This window comes from Rutilus rutilus (assembly GCF_951802725.1).
Source record: "Rutilus rutilus genome assembly, chromosome: 1".
Taxonomy (NCBI): domain Eukaryota; kingdom Metazoa; phylum Chordata; class Actinopteri; order Cypriniformes; family Leuciscidae; genus Rutilus; species Rutilus rutilus.
This window is the reverse complement of record NC_140209.1, coordinates 4,974,659-4,998,798: the sequence shown is the minus strand read 5'-3', so window position 1 is coordinate 4,998,798 and position 24,140 is coordinate 4,974,659. Positions and strand designations below refer to the sequence as shown.

Sequence of the window (24,140 nt, the reverse complement as noted above, 5' to 3'; positions counted from 1 at the left end):
TTTCTTATGATAAATGAGATAATGCTGCTAAATTTATATAAAAAAAATACCTTGAATGTCATTGCTCTAATTTATTTTTTATATTTTTATATTTCATATTTTGTTCAAATGTTTAATATATCTGCTGTTCATATGTTCATTTATTAGTGTGTTATATGATTAGAATGTTGTCCCGGTTTTAAAATAAAGCACAGCAATGATATTTGAGAGTGTTTCTCCCTTTCAGGAAAAGTATCGAAAAAGTATCGAAATCGCAATACTTGACTTGGTATCGGTATCGAAACAATAATTTTGGTATCGTGACAACACTAGTATGTACAATGTTTTTAGGAATGGCACAAAGGTCTCTGTCTTTGGATCATTGGTTATCTTTGGATTATGTTGTTTTTTAGATTAGATTCAACTTTATTGTCATTACACAAGTACAGGTACAAGGCAACGAAATGCAGTTTAGGTCTAACCAGAAGTGCAATAGCAGCAAGTGCAGGATATACAGTGGTTCATAAGTGCAGAACATGGATATGTACTGAATAAATATAGAGTTGAATACTATTATAAACAAAAATTTACAGATAGATTGTCCTATGAATATAATATACAGATAACTATTACTGTGAGCAGAGTTTACAGCTAGATATGTACTGAATATAATAATATACAGATGGCTATTACTATAAACAGAATGTTTACAGATAGATATGTACTGAATATAATATACAGATGGCTGTTACTATAAACAGAATTTTACAGATAGATATGTACTATGAATATATATACAGATGGCTGTTACTATAAACAGAATGTGAGCATAATATACAGATGGCTAATACTATAAACAGAATTTAACAAATAGATATATGTATAAGTTAGGCTAATGAGCAGTATAACAATGGATTTAAAGTAGTGCAAATAAAGTTTGGACAGAAGCTATCCGAGTGAAAGTGCAGTGGAAAGTAATTGCATATTACAGTTAAGGTACGATATTGCAATGTGTATATATAAACAGTCGGTACTGTAAATAAACAGTCGGCAGTGCAAATTGAGCATATTCCAGTCAAGGTAGTAGTGCAAGATGCATATGTAAACAGTTGTTACTGTAATAACAATCAGCAGTGCAAATGAACATTATAGTATTGCAAATAACAAAATAAATCAAACAATCTAAAAGCCATTAGATGTGTTGTAAATAAATCAAACAATCTAAAAGCCATTATTTTTTAAATCTCCTCATTCTTTGTGCAAGGTTGCTCAGAATGATAGGGACTGATAGCTCCTAATAGGGCCGTTAGGGGAGGGTCTTTGTCTTTCTCAGGTGTGAAAAGCTTACATATTAATGAGCTCACGCATAAAGCTTTTTCGCATAAAGCTTTTTCACACAAAACACGTCATAACATTTTTAAATCAATATATTGTCTTATCTGAATGAGCAGTCAGGGTGATTTTCACATAGTTTTAGAGCAAATATTCTAGGCTACGTCATACAATTTTCAAAAGTCTTGTGAAGAAATAATCAGTGTGGGTTTCATGACCTAATTTCAGTGAGAATTTTTTTGTATTTTCACAAACCACGCATAAATGTCATCTCAAAACAACAAACTTTTACACACATGCTGCTGATATATTATTGTAGCAAAGTTTGTGCTGTATACAGTGTAATTAGACTTTAGCCATGAAAATGTCACAAGTATCAGAAATAAGCACAAATGTCAGAGCATGTCAGAACACCTCCAGGGCCCAGAAAACAGCTCAGACCCCAGAGGGTTAATAAACAATTAAAATGTCTCATGCATAATCATTACTTTTGCCGGTTCTTTGTGTAAGCATTATGACTGCGCTTGAGATGTGGAATAGGCAATATATTATTTGTGGTTTACAGTAGACAGTAAGCCTCAGTTACCTCAGTATGAAACAGTAGCCATTTAATTTACTTTGTAGATGTAAGAGTACTTGATTGAAGAAGAATTTTCAACATGCTCGATAGGGGTGGGGAAAAATCAATTCTTAGCGATGTTGACGATTCTGAATCGAATCACAAATGTCAAAAATCGATTTTCTAAATGTTAATTGATAACGAAATATTGACGGAACGCAAAAGGCAGAGACGCATGATAGTTGAGCGAGAAATCCGACTGGCACCCTCTGCGTTACAATCTTCTGTTACATATGAGAAACATCAAATGAAACAGAACAGGTTTATTCGTGGTCTGATCTCAATCACACGATACTGTTATTACACAGCGCTGGGAGATCCAGTGAGAAAGCGTTTGAATTCACCGCAGAATTAATAACATCGCAGCGAGGTCTAATTGGAAGCATTCAAATTCGGCGCATAATTCTTTTATAAACCACACGTCAGATCAGAAACCAGGACAACCTTTAAAGCTTCCACCCAACTCAGAAAAAGAAAAACGAATTACAAACTCTATCGCTACATTTATTGCCAAACCACTTCCATTTGTTTAATAAAATATATTGGAAGTAAATTCATTATGGATCATTATACTTTGCTTTAAAAGTACCAAGTAATCACACAGTGGAAAAAAAGAAAATCTATATAGAAAAAGATACATCGATAACCGTTTCATCATCGCAGCCCTCTGAATCGTAATCGAATCGTGAGGTGCCTAGAGATTCCCACCCCTAATGCTCGAATCATCTCCACAATGTAGTTTAGTTCTGTTTGTTTTTAAACAGTATTTTGTTACAAAGAAAACGTCTCAGGTTACGACTGTAACCCTAGTTCCCTGAGAAGGGAACAAGAATAGAAGAATAGAATCGGGCATTTATATAGTGCTTTCATATGTACTACTGTACACCCAAAGCACTTTACAATCATATCAGGGGATCTCTCCTCAACCACCACCAGTGTGCAGCATCCACTTGGATGATGCGACGGCAGCCACAGTACAACGGCGCCAGTGCGCTCACCACACACCAGCTATAGGTGGAGAGAGGAGAGAGAGTGATAGAGCCAATTCAATGTAAGGGAATTATTAGGAGGCCATGATTTGTAAGGGCAAATGGTGGAATGTGGCCAGGACACCGGGGTTACACCCCTACTCTTTACGAGAAATGCCATGGGATTTTTAATGACCACAGAGAGTCAGGACCTCGGTTTAACGTCTCATCTGAAGGATGGGACGCTGCGCTGATGATACTTTGGGAACGCCCCTACGTGATTATGTCTGAAGCGCGTATGTCAACTAGTCCATTGGAAAGAAGGAATGTCACGGGCGGGTAAAGGATAAAAACACATCCTGTGCAACCGGCGCTAGCTTCGAGAGCCGAAGCAAAGTCGATCACAGGGATGCAGGAAATATGTGCAGGGCAACGCAGCGTCATGTTCCCTTCTCAGGGAACAAGGGTTACAGTCGTAACCTGAGACTTTTTCTTTCGAGGGAACTCACGCTGCATCAATGACGCTTTGGGAACAAGAATACCCAATACGCCATACTTACAATTGCCGATATGTGAAACTGTCGGCAAGCTACGTCCAGCGTCCAGGTCCAGGCTATAATATCTCACAAATGTGAGCGGCGAGGACCAACCCGCCACATCACAAACCTTTTGAAGGGAAAAGATAGATAGGGAGATAGGGAAGAGAGATAGCCTCAACTATCCACTTGCTGATTGTCTGCTTGGAGGCTGGAAGACCCTTCTTGGGTGATCCAAAGCAGACAAACAACTGATCTGATTTTCTCCATGGGGCTCGCACTGGACACGAGATTCAGTTTTTCCTGGTCCGAAGAAGTAAACGGAGGAGGAGAGAAAGCCTGCAGCACAATAGGCCTCGGAATATTGGTCGGCACCTTAGGGACGTATCCCTGCTTAGGGTATAAGAATGCCTTGACCATCCTGGGTGAAAACTCAAGGCAGGTGGGAGAAACCGATAGGGCCTGAAGGTCTCCGATTCTTTTGAGGGAAAAAATAGCTAGAAAAAAGATGGTCTTGAAAGTCAGAAATTTTTCTTAGACTGAATCTAGGGGCTAGAATGGAGTCCCTGACAGGCCTTCCAAAACTATTGCCAGGTCCCAAGCCAGCACCCTAAGGCGAGTTGCTGGCCTCAGCCTCAAGGTGCCATGAAGGAAACGTATGAACAGGGGGTCTCGACCCAAAGATGTACCACCCACCGGGGCGTGGAAAGCCGCAATAGCTATCACATAGACCTTTAAGGTGGAAGGATATAAACCTGATGCGAAGCGATCTTGCAGAAACTCAAGTACTGTTACAGAACATTTAACTGGATCCAGCTGATGCTGGTGGCACCAGGAAGTAAAAACTCTCCACTTTAGTGCATATAATTTCCTCGTAGCTGGAGCTTAGGATGGTCTCAACAACCTCAGTTGAGAGACCAATCGCTATGAGTAGGGCCCCCTCAGAGGCCAAATCTATAGTTTCCAAATATTTGGCCGGGGGTGAAATTTTGTGCCCCCTGCCTGAGAAAGAAGATCTCTCCTGATCGGGATCTCCAAGGGGGGGCCATCGAGGAGATGAATTGGATCCGCAAACCAAATTCTACTTGCAGTAGACATTTTCCGTCCTGGCGGACTCTCTCCAGAACTCCGGGGAGCAGAGCAACAGGGGGAAATGCGTACAGACGTAGCCTCTGCCACGTCTGCACCATACCATCTAGCCCCAGGGGGGCTTGGTGAGTGAGGCAAAACCAATATTGGACAGTGCGTTGTGTATTGAGACGCAAACAAATCCACTTCTGCTTGGTCGTAAAATTCCCATATTTGCTCCACCGCCTCGGGGTGAAGTCTCCAGTCCCCTGGCCTCAGCCCCTGCCTCGACAGGGTGTCTGCTCCTATATTCTGTCCCTCTGGGATATACACTGCCCTCAGAGAGATTATTTTCCCTAAGGACCACAGGTCCATCTGGTGCGCCAGTCAGCAGAGTGGACGCGGATGCAGACCCCCCTGACAATTTATGTAAGAGACCACCAATGTGTTGTCTGTACGGACAAGCACATGATGGCCCCTCAGGTCTGGGAAGAAATGTCTCAAGACTGGGAAGACTGCCATCATTTCAGGCAGTTTATGTGCCAAAAGAGATGATGACTCCTCCACAGACCCTGAGCTGAGCGGCCTTCCATTACCGCTCTCCAGCCGGTGAGGGAAACATCTGTCGAGATAGCAACTCAATGGCAAAGAGTTTCCTCCATATAACCAAGGAGCGGAGACACCACCACATGATCTTGATCGTACGAAGTGGGTTTCCCCTCAGGGAGAACCCTCTGGTCCTGAGCCACCACTGCAAGGGTCTCATGTACAGTAGGCCCAACAGTCTCTCAAACTGTTTCACAGTGCGTGACTGGCCTAGCTTCAACTCTTTTGTGGCTGTGAGGATAGTAGCTACACGAACGGGAAATAGTGTGGCTCGCATCGTGACTGAATCCCATACCACACCAAAGTGGTTCTCTGTAGTGGAGAAAGCACACTCTTCTTGGCATTGAGTCTCAACCCCAATTTCTTCATGTGAGCGAGGATGACATCTCAATGCCGAACCGTTAACTGCTCTCAGACTGAATGGAAGCACCCGGTATTGGTATTCTTTGCCCCCGAAAGAAAACCTCAGTAACTTCCTGTGTCGAGGGAGGATGCAGACATGGAAGTAAGTGTCTTTTAGATCTATCTTGACAAACCAGTCCTCAGAAACTAGGCTGAGAGTGTCGGCTCGGCCGCCATGACTCTCTTTTTGTTGTGCGAGATATGAGGATCTCGGCTAGGGATGCTCATGCCCAGCATCCCAAGGGGGCTGGACCCGGCGAGGGAGAAATTCCTTGAAAGCCTCTGTTTGAAACGCCTGATCTTTCTCCTTTATTTCTGTTAAATTTAACCACAGGTGTCTCTCAGTAGCTACAAGGGCTGCCATAGACTATCCATGAGCGGTCTCCTTCGTAGCCCTGAGAGACAGATCTGTGGCCCGACGAAGTTCTCGAATTTCGTCGGGACCCACCCCCTCACTATTATCCAGATCCCCCAACATGTCTGCCTGATAAGCCTGAAGCACTGCCATAGTGTGAAGACAGGCTCCGACTTGATCTGCTGCAGTATAAGCTTTGCCCACTAAATTAGATGTAGTTTTTAAAGGTTTAGTGGGCAGCACGGGAGCCTTCAGGGACGATGCTGAACCAGGAGACAGATAGCTTGCGAGCGTCTGCTCAACCCGGGGCATCAACCCATAACCATGTTCTCTCAGTCCCCTTATAGGTCCCGCACCCGGAGGTTTGTGAGCCTGGCCACTTTCATGAGCGGAGCATGCGGAGCGGTGGCTGCTCACAATGCTGACAGTCAGCCCCCTCAAAGGCTTGAATAACTGTTTCGCCATACTTTAGATAAGGATGTGACAGACAAACAATAAATATAACAGACAGTTTTGACACAGAGCACTTTGCTGAGGCACAAAAGCTAGCGCCGGTTGCACCGGATGTGCTTTTTACCCTTTCCTGTTCATGACGTCACCCGTCCGTGAAGTTTATTCTTTCCATTGGACTAGTTGACATACGTGCTTCAGACGTAATCACACGGGGGTGTTCCCAAAGCGTCATCGATGCAGCGCAAGTTCCTTCAGAAAAATAGAACAGAAGTGTTAGCCTTTACCTTTGTCTATTTATTTATTTTACTTCGGTATATTGTTAATAGTTTGCATTAGGCTTGGGCGGTATTCGAATTTTGAAACCGTCAAACCGCCTCCCTATTTTACCGGGGTATACGGTATTACCGTGACTAATTAAAAATTATGACATAATGGGCTCAGACGGCGTCACCAAACTGTTGGCTTGTGCCTACACCGTTCAGAAATGCCAGATCGGGCAAAAAAACAACAACAAAAAAATCAAGCCCAACCCCTGCATGTTGTGTCTGAGTCAGGCCGACGGCATTAACTGTTATTATGAGCCGGAGCCCACCATTATTCAACATAATATCTGTGTGCGTGCAACAAGCAAGAAGTGCCTTTGTAATCCGGTGACGCGTGTCCATTGATTTTTATTAATAAAACTTTTCTGCAAAGATGGAAGTTGACGATCGCCATCTCTGTAGTGAACGCGCCTATTGAGAGAAATGCACATCATTACTGTTGTATGTTAAGGGTGGTATTGGGGTTGTCCAATAGGGGGGCGGTGACGTACCATGTTTGTGGGCTGTAGCACTGTTAAAAGCAGAGAAGAACAGGCCATGTGGTGTGTGCTTGTGTGTGTATATTGCTGGCTACAGAGATGAGTCCTAATAAAGAGAGACCATTTGTGGCACAGCTTTGAGTTCATTCAGTAAACTTAGTAAAGGCTTATGGTCTGTACAGATCACAAACTTACGGCCATACAGATATTTATGGAATTTCTTGACCCCGAACACTACAGCTAAACCCTCCTTCTCCAGCTGTGAGTAGTTTTTTTCTGCTACTGTAAGTGTTTGTGATACAAACCCAATGGGTCTCTCCGTTCCATCTGTCATCCGATGGGCTAACACGGCTCCCACACCGTATGCTGAGGCATCACAAGAAAGTACTAGATCTTTTTCCTCATCATAGTGGATTAACACACGGTTAGACTGCAGTAGTTCTTTGGATTTTTTAAAGGCTTCCTCTTGTTCCTCTTTCCAACACCAGGGGACTTCCTTCTTCAAAAGCAGGTGTAATGGAGCCAGCAGTGTTGAGAGGTTTGGCAGAAATCGGTTATAAAAATTCAACAGTCCTAAATATGCTTTCAGCTCTGTTACTGATGTCGGTCTTGGTGCCTCTTGAACTGCTTGAATTTTTTCGGGAACTGGATGAATACCAGTGGCATCCACTTTGTGTCCCAGGAAAATTACTTCCTTTTCCAAGAATTTACACTTTCCCCTTTTCAACCTCAAACCATACTCCTCCAGCCGCTGCAACACTTTATCCAGTGTCCTCAAATGCTCCTGATCATCTCGTCCTGTCAGCAAGATATCATCCAGATATAGGCTACAGTGACCTTCGGAATATTTTTCAGAACCCCTTCCATGGTCCTCTGGAAGATTGCTGGACTGGAACTGACTCCGAAAGGTAATCTGGTGTACGTGAACAACCCTTTATGTGTATTCACGGTCACATACGGCTGTGATGTTTTATCCAACAGAATCTGTTGATATGCATGACTCATATCTAACTTGCTGTATTTTTCACCTCCAGTTAAAACTGCAAACATGTCCTCCATCCGAGGAATGGGATACTGCTCCAGTGACGATTCTCTGTTAATGGTTACTCTGTAGTCTCCGCAAAGTCTTACTGACCCATCTGGTTTTAAAACAGGCACAACAGGTGCTGCCCACTCTGAAAATTTCACAGGCTCTATAATATGATCTTTAATCAGACGATCCAGTTCGGCTTCAACTTTCTCTCTCATAGCAAAAGGCAGTGACCTTGACTTAAAAAAATGAGGCTTTGCATTACTTGGTACATGAATCTTAGCAGTGGCTCCTTTTAATGTTCCCAGTTCCTCTTTGAAAACCATTTCATGTTTCCTTAGGATATCTTGTAACAACTCTGAACTGTCTTTAATTTTTGTCACTTTTTCCCAGCTGAGTTCCAGCTCTGTGAGCCATGATCTTCCCAGTAAATTAGGCCCAGTTCCTGCTACCACCACTGCTGTGAGTTCTTTGATAAGCCCTTTGTGCTTGACTTTAACCTTGATGGTACCCAGAATGTGCACTGACTGTCCGGTGTATGTTTTTAAACTGAGAGAGCTTGTTTTAAGTTTAGGCAAGTTTTTCTTAGCTTCTAATTTGCCATACTCCATCTGTGATAAGACAGTCACGCTCAGGGCCGGATCTAGACATTTGGAGGCCCTAGGCAAAATTCATGTTGGAGGCCCCCCCACCCCCAATAAAACACACTTGAAACAAATATGATTCCTAACCTTTTTATTTATACAACATTTAATTTTAAATTTAGTATATTTTTACTTACACAGTACATAAGTTTGGACAAATTACTATTTGTAATGTTTTTGAAAGAAGTCTATAAATCCTCATCAAGCCTGGATTTATTTGATCAAAAATACAGAAAAATAATATAGTGAAATATTATTACAATTTAAAATAATGGTTTTCTATTTTACTAGGCTATACTTTAAAATATATTTCTGTGATGCAAAGCTGAATTTAGTGTCACGTGATCCTTCAGAAAACTGATTTATTATCAAATGTTAGAAATGGTGCTTAATATTTATTTTATAACATGTGATACTTTTTTTCATGATTCTTTGATTATTAAAAAGTTGTTTTAAAAAAGTCTTCAATATCACTTTTATAAATTTAACACATCCTTGCTGAATATTCCTGTTTTTTTCTGTATTTTTGATCAAATAAATGCAGGCTTGTAGCATAATAATAAACTTCTTTCAAAAACATTAAAAATAGTAATGGGTCCAGACTTGTTACTGGTAGCCTATCAAACTTTATCTAAGCTAATCTCTTTTTTGTTTAATGAAGATGTTATTGTTCTTGTTGTTATTTTGCTGTTTTATTCAGTTTATTCACAGTTCCAGAATACCACTTCAGTAGATGAACATGAACGTGCTTTTATAATTTTTCTGCGTTATGGGCAGGATTTTTCCCTCCCATTTAATCAATAATGACTGCAGATATTGTCATATTATTAATATCAGTAATATGTTATTATGTATTGCATTGCTACCTTAAATATGCTATACACAAATCAAGTGGAAGAGAAAGACACGATCGCTACTGAGCAGGAAAAAAAATCTAAACTAATATTCGTATAGGCTATGATGTCAGGGTATTATCTAATCATCAGCATCAGAATATAGAAGATAGACCCATATGAGATCCTTTATTTGAAACATTTAAAAATGTTGCAGTGTGTTGGTTTTTTAACTTTGAATACAAACGTCTTGTCTTTTACTTTTGTAGCTTTTTTACTAGTCAGCTCTGGACGCGATGTTATTCATTGATTGTACGCGCAAATTCAAAGCGTCGCGTCTGGGCACGTTAATGACGCTCGCGCTCTTTTAAACTCACAAAGCGGTGAATGATTTTTCCAGAAATGACGCTGATCGACAGTAGCCCACAAGTTTATATTTAAAATACATTGCAATCACACCAAAATCGATGACCTGCATTACGAGCTGTGCTTCTTTGCGTGCCTATTTCTGCTTTTGCTTCGCACTCGCAGCACCTGATGGATGCGTTCGTTGACCGCCTCTGATCGCCTCTGACGTCCCCTCGGACTAAACTGGCTGGCGCCTCTATACAGTCATGGGCTGGCGTTAATGTGACGTAATGTAACAGTCTATGGTTAAGATAAACATCGTTACTATTTTTAGTTGATTAATAGGCTACATTTTGAAATAAATTGTAGATAGGACATTTAGGCTAAATTTTTTTTTTTTTTTTGTCCCTCTGTCTGGGCCCCATCCCGCCAATCGGGCCCTAGGCACGTGCCTAGTTTGCCTTTGCGTTAATCCGGCTCTGGTCACGCTACATCCAGTGTCAATTTCAAACTTTACAGGGCATTCATTTACAACCAGTGTCTGTGTCATGGGAGGTACATGGGGCTGTGGTGTCTCTATACTATACATGGTGAAAACGTCTTCAGATTGCTCTTCCTCCTCTTCTTGAAGATAATTAGCCCTCTTTGATTGATTTTCCTCTCCCCCATTTCCAAAATTTCTTGTCTTTATCAACAGGCCTTTCTTGTGGTTCCATTCTACACACTCTTCTCACATGTCCAATTTTACCACAATTATAACACTTTTCATTGGCAAATCTACAGTCTTTGGGCCCATGATTACTTCCACCACATCGATAGCACAGTCCTGTAAAACTTGACTTACTTTTTTCTCTTGTGTCCATCTTGAAAACAGTAGTACCCATTCGACTTCCTTTATCTTTATGCAAATCAGCCATATCCTTATTAGCAGCTTCAATTGCCTGAGCTTTCCTTAGTGCTGTCTCAAACGTCAGTCCATCCTCAGCCAGTAATCTCCGTTGTATGCTGTCATCATTAACACCACACACTAATCTGTCTCTCAGCATAACAGTGAGTGTGTCTCCAAAATTGCAATCTTGTGCCAGCTTCCTCAGTTCGGCCACATATTCTACTATGCTTTCATCACAGTGTCTGTTACGTGAATTAAACTTCCACCGTTGAACAATTTCACTGGGCTTTGGATTAAAGTGATTTTTCAGCAAACTCACCAGATCCTCAAAACGTTTTGATCCCGGTTTCTCAGGACTCAGTAAATTCCTCATCAGTGTGTATGTCTGAGCTCCGACACAGCTCAACAATATGGCTCGTTTTTTCTCTGGTTCCTCAACATCATTTGCCACGAAAAAATGATTCAGTATTTCACAATACTCCTCCCATGATTGTGACTTATTGTCAAACGGTGTAACGGATCCCAGCATACCAGCCATAGTTCAGTTCAGTTCAGTCAGTACTCCAGGTGATAGTGATTAACTTTCCTCAGCTCACCCCGTTGAACTTGGCATCCAGCTACTCCACAGTTCTGACTTTCATCCTTGTCGCCATATGTTGTATCGTAGATTCCAAGGGAAAACTCATAAACAAAAGGAACTTCAGAATGGTCTCTCTTTATTAGGACTCATCCCTCATCTCTTCCCCGTATCATCCATCATCTAATGGTCTTGCTGAGCGGGCAGTTCAAACTTTTAAGGATCTCATGAAAAAAAGTTCTGGTACCACTGTGGATACCCAGTTGCATAGAGCATTGTTCAGTTATCGTATTACACCCCAGTCTACCACGGGATTGTCGCCTGCAGAAATGATGATGGGGAGGAAATTGCGATGCACCCTAGACAAAATACACCCCGACTTCACCAGCAAAATTGAATTGAAACAACAAGTTCAAAAAGAGCAACATGACCAACATGCAAAATCTCGCTATTTTGAAGTAGGAGATATGGTGTATAGGAATTTTGGATATGGACCAAAATGGGTGCAGGGAGTAATTCAGGATATCACAGGACCTGTATCCTATAAAGTAGCAATAGGAAGTGCCCAAGTAGTGCGACGTCATGTTGATCAATTATTCAGTCGACAACAAAAAGAGATGCTGACTAAAGACTTTCAAGCTGCCTTGTGTGTTCAACCTTATGAGACTGATGTGGTGTCAATGGATGCTGATATTCAAATGCCAGAATCACTCAGTACGTCGACAACATTTGAATCAATTCCAACTGTAGATAACTGGGAGCCTGAGAGTTTGAAATCTGGATGTCAAAGCAATCAACTGCCGAATTTACCCAGTGCTCAAAGAATGCCTGAATTGACTCAAAGCCCAGCTAGAAGGGAGCCTGAGAGTGCACTTTCTGGATGTCTACGACGGTCAGTAAGAGAGAGGAAACCACCAGCATATCTTAAAGACTTTGTGACATAATTTTTTGCATTATGAATGTTATGAGTTGAATGATGTAAAAAAAAATTGTTCTAAAAGATTTGTTGCTCTAAAAGATTTGGTGTCTTGAAGGAAGGATGGCCTCTGAGTTAAGTGAAGGGGAAATGTTGTATGTTAAGGGTGGTATTGGGGTTGTCCAATAGGGGGGCGGTGACGTACCATGTTTGTGGGCTGTAGCACTGTTAAAAGCAGAGAAGAACATGCCATGTGGTGTGTGCTTGTGTGTGTATATTGCTGGCTACAGAGATGAGTCCTAATAAAGAGAGACCATTCTGAAGTTCCTTTTGTTTATGAGTTTTCCCTTGGAATCTACGATACAACAATTACACAATCAGAGAGTGGCCTTTTTCTTTTCGTTTTGAATTGTTTCGTTTAAAGAAATTGACGATCGGCATCTCCGTAGTGAACGCTATAGAGAGAAATGCACATCATGGATTACAGAGAGTAGGCTAGTCTATTTATTTTCGTTTTGAATGGTTTCGTTTACTGAAATTGACGATCGCATCTCCGTATGAACGCGCCTAGAGAGAAATGCACATCGTGGATTACTTAGCCTAATCAGTGAGTAGCCTATTTCTTTCGTTTTGAATTGTTACATTTAAAGAAATTGACGATCGCCATCTCCGTATGAACGCGCCTCGAGAGAAATGCACACCATTGATTAATCAGACTATATTTCTTTTCGTTTTGAATGGTTTCGTTTACTGAAATTGACGATCGCATCTCCGTATGAACGCGCCTAGAGAGAAATGCACATCGTGGATTACTTAGCCTAATCAGTGAGTAGCCTATTTCTTTCGTTTTGAATTGTTTCGTTTAAAGAAATTGACGATCACCATCTCTGTAGTGAACGCTATAGAGAGAAATGCACACCATTGATTAATCAGACTATATTTCTTTTCGTTTTGAATTGTTTCGTTTAATGAAATTGACGATCGCATCTCTGTATGAACGAGAGAAATGCACATCATGGATTACTTAGCCTAATCAGTGAGTTGCCTATTTCTTTCGTTTTTAATTGTTTCGTTTAAAGAAATTTCAAGCTTTATTTATTTGTCATGTCAGTGAGGCATAGCCTTTTTTATGAGATTTCAATGCAAGTGACAGCGGCATGCCCATCATGTCATGATTATATTAAATCCAGGCAATATTGGTTGATGAAAATTTTATAAAAATTTAGATACAATTTATACAAAACGAAATTCGTTTTAAAGAGGCCTTTTACAAAACTAAATTTATTGAAGTGGTCAAATCGTCTGACTCCCGATGCATCCCATCTTATTTGTGCTGTTCACTTTTCATAATCAACAAAGATGGAAAAAATAACATTATAATATTTTAACAAATACGAAACTTAATGCGCTTTTGTATCCTGGCAGCAGTGAGTGGGCGGTTTTTTCCGAGATGCGACGTTAGAGGTGTTTACATCTCTCGCGGTCACCTTTTTATTGCACAATTTACAAATTGCCTCGTCAGTATTTACCGCCTCTCCCTTCTCATTCGGTTGGAACCAGAAATATTGCCAAACTGCAACCACACATAAGCATTTTTTAGGCAATAAATAAATTATATATATTATAGGCTATATAAGTGCCGGTAATGACGGTATTGAAACTGATACCGGTGCTATTTTAAGATCCCGCGGTATCCGATATTACCGTAATACCGCCCAACCCTAGTTTGCATAGGTAATATGGTTATTTGGTGTTCCATTTATACAGGAATTTCAAATGTTATTTAATTAAAATAAAAAATTCACAATTTTTTTTCCGCTCCTGCACATCATCAGTGAAGCTCCTCCCACAGCAATTACATCACCAGTGAAGCCCCTCCCACAGTAATTCAGCAATAAATTCTGTAAATTTCCATCAGCTACAAGTGAAGACGAGCATCAGAGCATCAGGAAGAGCTGAAATCTGCAAAGACTGAGTTTATTAAAGAGGACAGAGAGAACATGAGTGATCCAGAACCCTGCAGAATGAAACACACTAAAGATCCTGAAGAACAAAGAGGTTGGTGTTTATTCTTCATTCATTCATGATGCTGAAGAACATTCATGTTAGAAACATTCAAGCACTTCATCAGATTTAGATAAACAGTTCAGCTATGAAACGGTACAGAATGTTCTGGGTTTTCTTCAACAAATGGACAGTAAAGGGAGGTTTCATATTGTCAACATCAGGTCAAACTAAATTTAAATATTTAATTTTACATTTATTTGAAATGGTTTACAATTTGTAACAATGTTACCAGAATTTGTCCGTATTTTTACATGTATAACAAATAATAATCATTCCAAAATGTAAAATTTTACAATCTACTCTGCTTTACTGCAAACATTTCTCGCAGTGAAATTGACTTGATCTTATGTTTCTTGTGTCCCACTTTCACATGCATGTGAAGTCAACAGAAGGAGAAGTTTAGTGTGAACAGTCTTAATTAAAAGGTTTTAGGAGTTTTTAACATAATTAAAGGGATAGTTCACCCAAAAATGAAAATTCTGTCAGTAATTACTCACCCTCATGTTGTTCCAACCCTGTAAGACATTCGTTCATCTTCGGAACACAAATTAAGATATTTTTGATTAAATCTGAGAGTTGTCCAACTCCTCCATAGGCTTCTAAGGGACTAAAACTTGCTGGCCCAGAAAATGTATTAAAGACATCGTTAATATAGTCCAAGTGACTCCAGTGGCTCGATCTTAAGTTTATAAAGCGATGAGAATACTTTTTTGTGCGCAAAAAAATTATAAAATAATGACTTTATTCCACTTTTCATTTCCTTCTCTCTGGGCCTTCGGGTCTTTTCACGTAGTGTTTAAGCGTAGCGCGTCTGTGTTGTACGTCACCACGTATCACACATGACCAGCGTCGGCCAATAGTGAGCCTACATGGTGACGTGCAACACAGACGCGCTACGCTTAAACACTACGTGAAAAGACCCGAGGCCCAGAGAGAAGGAAATGAAAAGTGGAATAAAGTCGTTATTTTTGTTTGTTTTTGCGCACAAAAATAATTCTCGTCGCTTTATAAACTTAAGATCGAGCCACTGGAGTCACTTGGACTATATTAACGATGTCTTTAATACATTTTCTGGGCCAGCAAGTTTCAGTCCCTTAGAAGCCTATGGAGGAGTGAGACAACTCTCAGATTTAATCAAAAATATCTTAATTTGTGTTCCGAAGATGAATGAATGTCTTACGGGGTTGGAACAACATGAGGGTGAGTAATTACTGACAGAATTTTCATTTTTGGGTGAACTATCCCTTTAATTATCAAAAAGTTGGTGTCAAAATATGCCAATATTGTGTATTTTAATGTTCAAATCATGTTAGATAAATGTGTCATTGATCAAACATATTTAATAGTTCTCACAATAGAAACATGGGATTTGTGCCTATAATGTTTTTAAAAAAATAACTGGAAGATCAGTGTACCTCATTCATGGAAAGTTTTAATAACGGATAATTTATAAAAAGACAAATTATTGTAATATTTTATAGCAGTTGTCTGTTACATCTGGTATAATTTTAATATCCATTCACTCCATATTTCTCTCTTTGAATTATTTTGATTATTTAGAACATTTTTAAATGAGAGTTTTTCTTTCATTTCAGACCCGATGGAAGAGAGCAAGAAGAGTGAAGAACTGAGTGAAGGGAAGGAGGAGAGTGAAGAACTGAGTGAAGGGAAGGAGGAGAGTGAAGAACTGAGGGAAGTGAAGGAGGAGAGTGAAGAACTGAGGGAAGTGAAGGAGGAGAGAGAAGAACTGAGTGAAGTGGAGGAGGAGAGTGAAGAACTGATAGAAGTGAAGGAGGAGAGTGAAGAACTGAGTGAAGTGAAGGAGGAGAGTGAAGAACTGAGGGAAGTGAAGGAGGAGAGTGAAGAACTGAGTGAAGTGAAGGAGGAGAGTGAAGAACTGATAGAAGTGAAGGAGGAGAGTGAAGAACTGAGTGAAGTGAAGGAGGAGAGTGAAGAACTGAGTGAAGTGAAGGAGGAGAGTGAAGAACTGAGGGAAGTGAAGGAGGAGAGTGAAGAACTGAGTGAAGTGAAGGAGGAGAGTGAAGAACTGAGTGAAGTGAAGGAGGAGAGTGAAGAACTGATAGAAGTGAAGGAGGAGAGAAGAACTGAGTGAAGTGAAGGAGGAGAGTGAAGAACTGATAGAAGTGAAGGAGGAGAGTGAAGAACTGAGTGAAGTGAAGGAGGAGAGTGAAGAACTGATAGAAGTGAAGGAGGAGAGTGAAGAACTGAGTGAAGTGAAGGAGGAGAGTGAAGAACTGAGGGAAGTGAAGGAGGAGAGTGAAGAACTGATAGAAGTGAAGGAGGAGAGTGAAGAACTGAGTGAAGTGAAGGAGGAGAGTGAAGAACTGAGGGAAGTGAAGGAGGAGAGTGAAGAACTGAGTGAAGTGAAGGAGGAGAGTGAAGAACTGAGTGAAGTGAAGGAGGAGAGTGAAGAACTGAGTGAAGTGAAGGAGGAGAGTGAAGAACTGAGGGAAGTGAAGGAGGAGAGTGAAGAACTGAGGGAAGTGAAGGAGGAGAGTGAAGAACTGAGGGAAGTGAAGGAGGAGAGTGAAGAACTGAGTGAAGTGGAGGAAGAACATCATGTCCAACCTGGAGAAAAACCTCTGAGTCGCTCAAAGACTAAAAAGACATTTTTAAAGAAAAGAAGTTCCAAGAAATCTTTCACCTGCACTCAGTGTGGAAAGAGTTTCACAACCAAACCAAGTCTTAATCAACACCTGAGAATCCACACTGGAGAGAAGCCGTTCACATGTGATCAATGTGGAAAGAGTTTCACAACCAAACGAGGTCTTGATGCTCACATGAGGATCCACACTGGAGAGAAGCCGTTCACATGTGATCAGTGTGGGAAGAGTTTCAGTCGATTATCACGCCTTAATGTTCACACGAGGATCCACACCGGAAAGAAGACGTTCACATGTGATCAATGTGGTAAAACATTTCTCTGTGCATCAGACCTGAAGAGACACCTGAGAATTCATACGAAGGAGAAGCCGCATTCATGTTCTGTGTGTGGAAAGAGTTTTTATCTGCTGCAATATTTACATAAACATGAGAAAATTCACACTGGTGTGAGAGAGTACATGTGCTTTGAGTGTGGGAAGACTTTTGCTAAACCAAACAACTTAACACTGCACCAGAGAAATCACACTGGAGAAAAACCTTACATGTGTTCACACTGTGACAAGAGATTCAGTCTGTCATCAAATCTGAAAACACATGAGAGGATCCACAGCAGAGAGAAGCCGCACATGTGTGATCAGTGCGGAAAGAGTTTCTCTTTTAAAAGTGACCTGAAGCGACACCTGAAGATACATGCAGTGGATTCGTGCCGAACCTTGATGGTTGAATGTGTGAAGTGACATCGCCACTCAGGATTGTTCACTTGTCTGTCTAAGTGACATATAAGCAATTTGAGCGATGTAAACCCAAATTTATAATAAAATCAAAAGAAATAACATGGTTCCTGTGCTCACCAATCATGTAATTTTTCAGATGTGTTTTGTCCATAGGAATGTTTTTCAGTGCTGTAAATTGACATGATTGAGCACACAATTAATCTATAATTATCTTGGTTGTTGATTATTTTCATGATCGATTTCATCAATTCCTTCTTGCAGCCCTAGTTAGTTAAAGGTTGTATTGATCATCAAAAACAATTTAAGAAAATGAAACATCATGATACTGAAGAACACAGAGGTTGGCGTTTATTCTTATCTGTTTATTCGAGATTTACATTGTTTCAGGTCAAGAATATAAAAGGACATTAAACTAATTTAAATAGTTTGACATGCTAATGATGCAATGCTTTTTTCTTCAGATAATATTTCTACTATTTGATTTGCTATTTTAAAGACAAGTGCTGACAAGATATAAACTTTGAGCTGCTGCAGATTCACATTTAAGAGCATTTGGTGGCACTAGTGAAACCAGCATTAAATATTAGCATTTCATTTACACTTTGACCTACACTCTAAAAAACACTGAATTAAAAACCATTTTGGGTATTTTATTGACCAAAATATGCTGTGACTGACTCCATAACCGGTCCATAAACAATCAGTGTACAGTTCTGAGAACATATTTTAACTTTCTAAGCATTTATATTCTGTATCTTTTTTTTTTTAAAAATCATAGAATTTATGCAAGGCATCAGGCATTTACATCATGCGAAAAGACCGACGTGAGACTCGTTTAGGTCTCACATCACAAAATATATAAAATAACAAGAAAGAAAGATAACAGAAGGCAATAAATCTGTCTCCTGCTCTCAGTGTAAAAAACGCTTCACATGTAAATCAAGTCTGAAGATTCACATTGGGAAGAACCTCCCAGGATTTCTCTCTGAAATCACATCTTCTCATTCTGAAGAAAGACCATTTAACTGTGATCAGTGCGGTAAACTGTTTCATTGGGCATCAGTCCTGAAGAAACACCTGAAGATTCACACAAAGGAGAAGATTCATCCTTAATATTACAGCAGAAAAGACACAGCGGTGTGTGTTTCAGTGCAGAAGGCCTTTACTACAGAAGATGAACTGAAAGACCATCACCATCACAAATTCACACTGGAGAAGAAGGCCATAACACTTTTAAGAGAGATGTGAATCTGATATTAATTTTTAACTCGTTCTTTATTGTTTTTCATTAGAACATCTAGTTTCTCTTCCACTTCTACTCTTCCATGCAAACGCAAGATATACTTTCATGTATCTTTGAAACTAGACACTTCTTCTCTTGAGATGCTTCAGCTCTTATAAGTCAGTAAAGAGAGAGAGATCTGTCTCATTCACTTTGTTTGTATTTGCTATTTAATGGTTGATTAAACACTACTCATTTTATCAACATCTCATTGTTATTGTCCATTTTCTTATTTTCTGCTGATTCTGCTTGAATTACCTATTTTAGTTCTGAAAGTCATGAAGTATCCTGATATGATTGCTTTTTGAGCTTTCCATGTGTTCATTTTCTAAATAGAGCTTTTAAATGCCTAATAAATGATATTTCACTGCACACATGACTGACATTGAATGAGATTGCTGTCTGTCTTCATTATTACCAGTTTCACCCTTGATATCCAGTATCATATTTGAGACTATATCAGAAGATGAGAAAACCGCATTAGATAGTCCATTAACAGTAGAAGATCTTAGTGAAGCTATAGGGGATATCAATAGCGGTAAAGCACCAGAGCTAGATGGGATTCCAGTTGAATTCTACAAAATATTTAAAAGACAGCTTATAAGACCATTACTTGACATGTATGAGGAATCATTTATTACTGAAGGCTTCCAGATTCATTAAGACTAGCTATAATAACTATAATATTAACACCCAATAAACCCCCAACTGAATGCTCATCATACAGACCAATCTCGTACCACTCACTCCTTTAGCGCATCGCAAACATGCTGAGACTGCGTTAGTGGGTGGTTTATGCTCTCTCATGAGAGCATGACCATGTCGGCACGTTGTTCGTCTTGCCTTTTTCATGAAGGCTTGAGCGCTCAGCATGCCGTCTGTCAGCGATGGCCACGTTCACTGTCTTACATGCCTGGCAGCTTCGGATGGCATTCTGGTCCTTCTCATGAGGGACCAAGCATTTCATTCAAGGCTCCAGGGGAGGATAAGATGTCGATCGCTACATCGGAGAGAGGGCTGTTATACTCTGGAAATTAAGTTGATGCTGAGTTCCCACTATAATGGTGTGTGTACTCATGCTGAATCAGATTCAGACTTGACCGCCTCACTTTCCCGGGCTACTATGGGGGCGCTGTGCGACGCTTAAATGCCTTGCTCGTGCCTGCCCGGATGTGTGTGAAAAAACTTTGGCAGTATAAAAGTATTTGGTGCCAATATGGCAGCCAAACATGCAAAAATCTGCAGAAAAGTTTTCTCTCTCTTACTGCCCTTGGTGATGAGGCGGCTTTGTTAATTGCAGACCGCCTCAGTGCACAAGGGTAGTTCTGAGTCGAGCTGGAGCTGCGCATAGTGACTGACCGTGACTAAGTCACAGCGCTGGCCCCTCGGTCAGACGATGTCAACACTGGCGGTCCATTTGACATTTTTAGATTTTATAATGACTAGCCTACTTTTTTTCCCCTATTCCATGTGCGGTTCAATATCAACCAATAAGATTACATGTACGATGTCGCGTTTTCATTGGTCAGTCGTTGAAGCCTATTTCTGTTGTTGCCGTTTTGACAGCGTTTATGCCAAGAATTAAGAGAAAGAAATCGAAGAGAAGAGTACTTAGGCATGCGCGAACGCACGGGACACAGTCTAAGCACATACACAGTTACTTTAAGCAAAGAGGAGAGATTCGCGATTGCACTGAACACATTTTAAGTGCAGGCATATTCTCTGAGCGAGCCCAGAGAAAATTCTTACAAGAGCAGCGTGTATCTGAGAGAGCGTGCCCAGTTCTTGCGCGCGAGCAGAGAGATTTGTGCTCGGCACATTATATTCCGCGCGCGAGCAGAGAGATTCGTGCTCGCGCATTATATTAATGTACTTTCGCGCTACAATAATCCGCTCTCGACATTTGACGAAAATAATGCCATGGGTCATCACCTCGAATTCATCCTCATCTTTGAGATCCTCCTTTGTTACTGTCCTGGGAGCACGTGACAGTGTGCCTGCCAGGTAGAGCTGCTTTCCTCTTTTGTAAGTGAACTTGCAGGTTGAACTTGTGGAGCTTCAGTATCATTCGCTGAAGTCGTGCTGGAGCAGTGTGAAGGGGTTTGTTCAGAATTGTGACAAGGGGTTGATGGTCTGTTTCCACCAAGACCGGTTTTCTGTAGATGTAGTCATAAAACTTCTGACAGGCGAAGACCACTGCCAGTAGCTCCTTTTCAATTTGAGCATACCTCCTTTCTGTTTCTGCTAGAGTGCGTGAGGCATAACTGATAGGTTCACTATTCTGAAGGCATACTGCACCCAATCCATACTGAGAAGCATCGCATGTGATGGTAACGGGCTTGCTTACGTCAAAGTACTTAAGCACTGGTGGACATGTGATGCATTTTTTTAGCATTTCAAATGCTTCTTGTTGTTGATGTGACCAGCACCAAACTATATCCCTGTGCAACAGCTGTCGAAGTGGTGCTGACAGTTCACTGAAATTTGGGATGAATTTACCCAAATAGTTAGCCATGCCCAAAAAGCGCTGCAAGGAAGCTTTGTCATCTGGTGGTGGCATCTCTGTAATGGCCTTTATCTTGGCTGGATCTGATTTTAATCCATGTTCTGTGAAGAGATGGCCCACATAACTGACTTCTTTGAGCCTGAACTTGCATTTTTGTGGATTTAGTTTCAGTTTGACTTCTCGTGCTCTGCTTAGAACCTTTCTCAAGTTCTCATCATGTTCCTTCTCTCCTTTTCCTCCAACGATGATGTCATCTACGATTATGGCACATGGGAAACCTGCAAAGATCTGCTCCATTGCCCGTTGGAACACCTCTGATGCTGAATTTATGCCAAAAGTCATGCGCAAAAAACGATATCTGCCGAAAGGCGTTGCAAAAGTGGTGCGTATGGAAGATTCATGGTCTAGCTTTATTTGCCAGAATGAACTCTTAGCATCGAGCACTGAGAAGATATTAGCATTGGACATTTGTGCTGCTACCTCTTCTACCGTCTGCATTGGATGATGAGGGCGCATAAGGGCTTCTCACCCATCTCTTCTCTGAGATGGGTGTTATGACTCCCAGTTTTGTCATGTTTTTCAATTCAGCCTCTACTTTGTCACGCATTTCCACAGGTATTAGACGAGGGGGCCGGACAACTGGAGTGATGTCTGGGTTGATCTTCATCAAGTACGTTATGGGTAGGGTGCCCAGCTCATCGTCAAACAGTTCAGCATATTCTGTGAATATTTTTGTGGCAAGCTCACATTTTTATTGAAATCAATTCCGTACACTTCTTCTTTGAGGGATATCAAGTTCATTTTGAAACAATCTGGCAGGCCCAGCAATGATTTTACATTTTTATCAACCACATGAAATTCCAACAGGTGTGATTTCTGTTTGCTGGTCAGACACTGCAGCATCACGGTTCCCTTTGTTTCAATCACTGTGCCTCCATAAGCCACAAATGTTTCTTTTGACTTCTCATTTATTTTTTCTTCTTTATTCACAGCTCTGTACGTTTCAATTGAGATGACATTGCACTTTGCTCCCGTATCAATTTTAAGCTCAAGTGGCTTGCCATTCACTGTTAGGCTGCAGTGAATTTCTTGTTTGTTAATCGCGCTGTGGTGATTAACTGCATCAATTTTACTGGCCCCAAGACACAGCCCATTGATATGAAATGATTCTTCGCTGCTGTCTGTGTTTGCGTCAGTGATCTGATAGACGGATTTTAAATTTTCTTTTGATGCAGATCTGCACTGGGACTTGAAATTATTAAACTTTTTACATCGATGACATTGTTGTCCGATGGCTTTGCATTGATCACGCTTTGCTGGATGATTTTGTTGTTCGGTTAACTCACTGATTTGGCAGATTTTTATCGCTTTTGCGAGAATCAAATAATTTTCTCTGAGCAGTACTCTTCTCACGTAATTACTGCCTATGCCACACACCAGTCTATCTCTGATTAATTCATCTGTGAGAGCACCAAAGTTACATGTTTTCGCTTTATTTCTCACCGTACTCACATAGACCTCGATGGTTTCGCCTGGATTTTGGTTCCTGGTGTTGAATGAACGTCTCCATCGTCACGTTTGACATTGGGTTGCAAATTTGGATCCTCCCTTGCCTCCGCTGGCGTAACTATATCTTCCCCATTATCAGCCAGTATCGCTGGAGCATATGAGAATGAACGCTCTCTTTCAATCGCCTCTGGTCCTGCAAGATTGAGGAGTATGTAGGCTTTAGTTTTATCTGGCTTTTCGCTGTGGGCTGCAGCAATGAATATGTCGAATTCCAGTTCGAATTTTTGCCAGTTTTCTGCTATGTTGCCGTCGAAAATCAGCGGGTCAGGTCGGCGAAATCCTTCAGCCATTATGTCCTCTTTTATTGACTGATTTTAACTTCTGACACCATGTAGTTCGTTATAGAGATGGAGGCTTTTATATACTTCAGAACAACACTGTATTCATTAGCCATCATGGAGAGCTCGCAACATAGTAATGCCAGTACATCAAAACCTGCCCTTGTTCCCAGGGGGCACTTCGACACAGGAAAATACCATATATGAACATAGCTTCCTTAAACCTAAGTATGTTATAACTAACTGGATGGCACATGTTGGAAACTCCGAATCGAAGACCAGGAGACTTTTGGGATCACGTTGAAGAAGTTATTCTTTATTGAGGACTTCGCGTTGACGTGGCTTGAGTTCTTCCAAAGTCTGACTAAGTGAACGTTCTCATACAGTTTATATACATTTAGGGGCAGGAACCAAAAAGTATTGAATGCTCATTTTGTATTGAATGCTATTTATTCCATATCTATTCTAGATTATATGAAACATTATTAATCTAATGTAAAGACAACAAACACAATTTAGTGTATAAAAACTTAAAGGTTTCACTTTTGGAGGCTGGCTCCATTTATTATCAAAACAAAAATAAATTACAGATTAGGTGCGGGCGAGGGTGAACCTCGCGCCGGGCTGTACAGCACGGGCTCGTCAATTCGCATTCAATACATAATAAATAGCATTCAATACAAAATGAGTATCTCTCATATATTGAAATCGAGTTTTATGTT

At 40.7% G+C, this 24,140-nt stretch overlaps 2 protein-coding genes across 5 annotated transcripts in view; one reads left to right on the top strand and one right to left on the bottom strand.

Moving 5' to 3' along the window:
• The window catches only part of LOC311299350 (uncharacterized protein), a 117,128-nt gene that overhangs the window by 42,494 nt on the left and 50,494 nt on the right, over positions 1-24,140 (bottom strand). The window lies entirely within an intron of this gene.
• The window catches only part of LOC311302179 (uncharacterized protein), a 53,720-nt gene that overhangs the window by 17,738 nt on the left and 11,842 nt on the right, over positions 1-24,140 (top strand). The gene's annotated exons all lie outside the window — the stretch shown is intronic.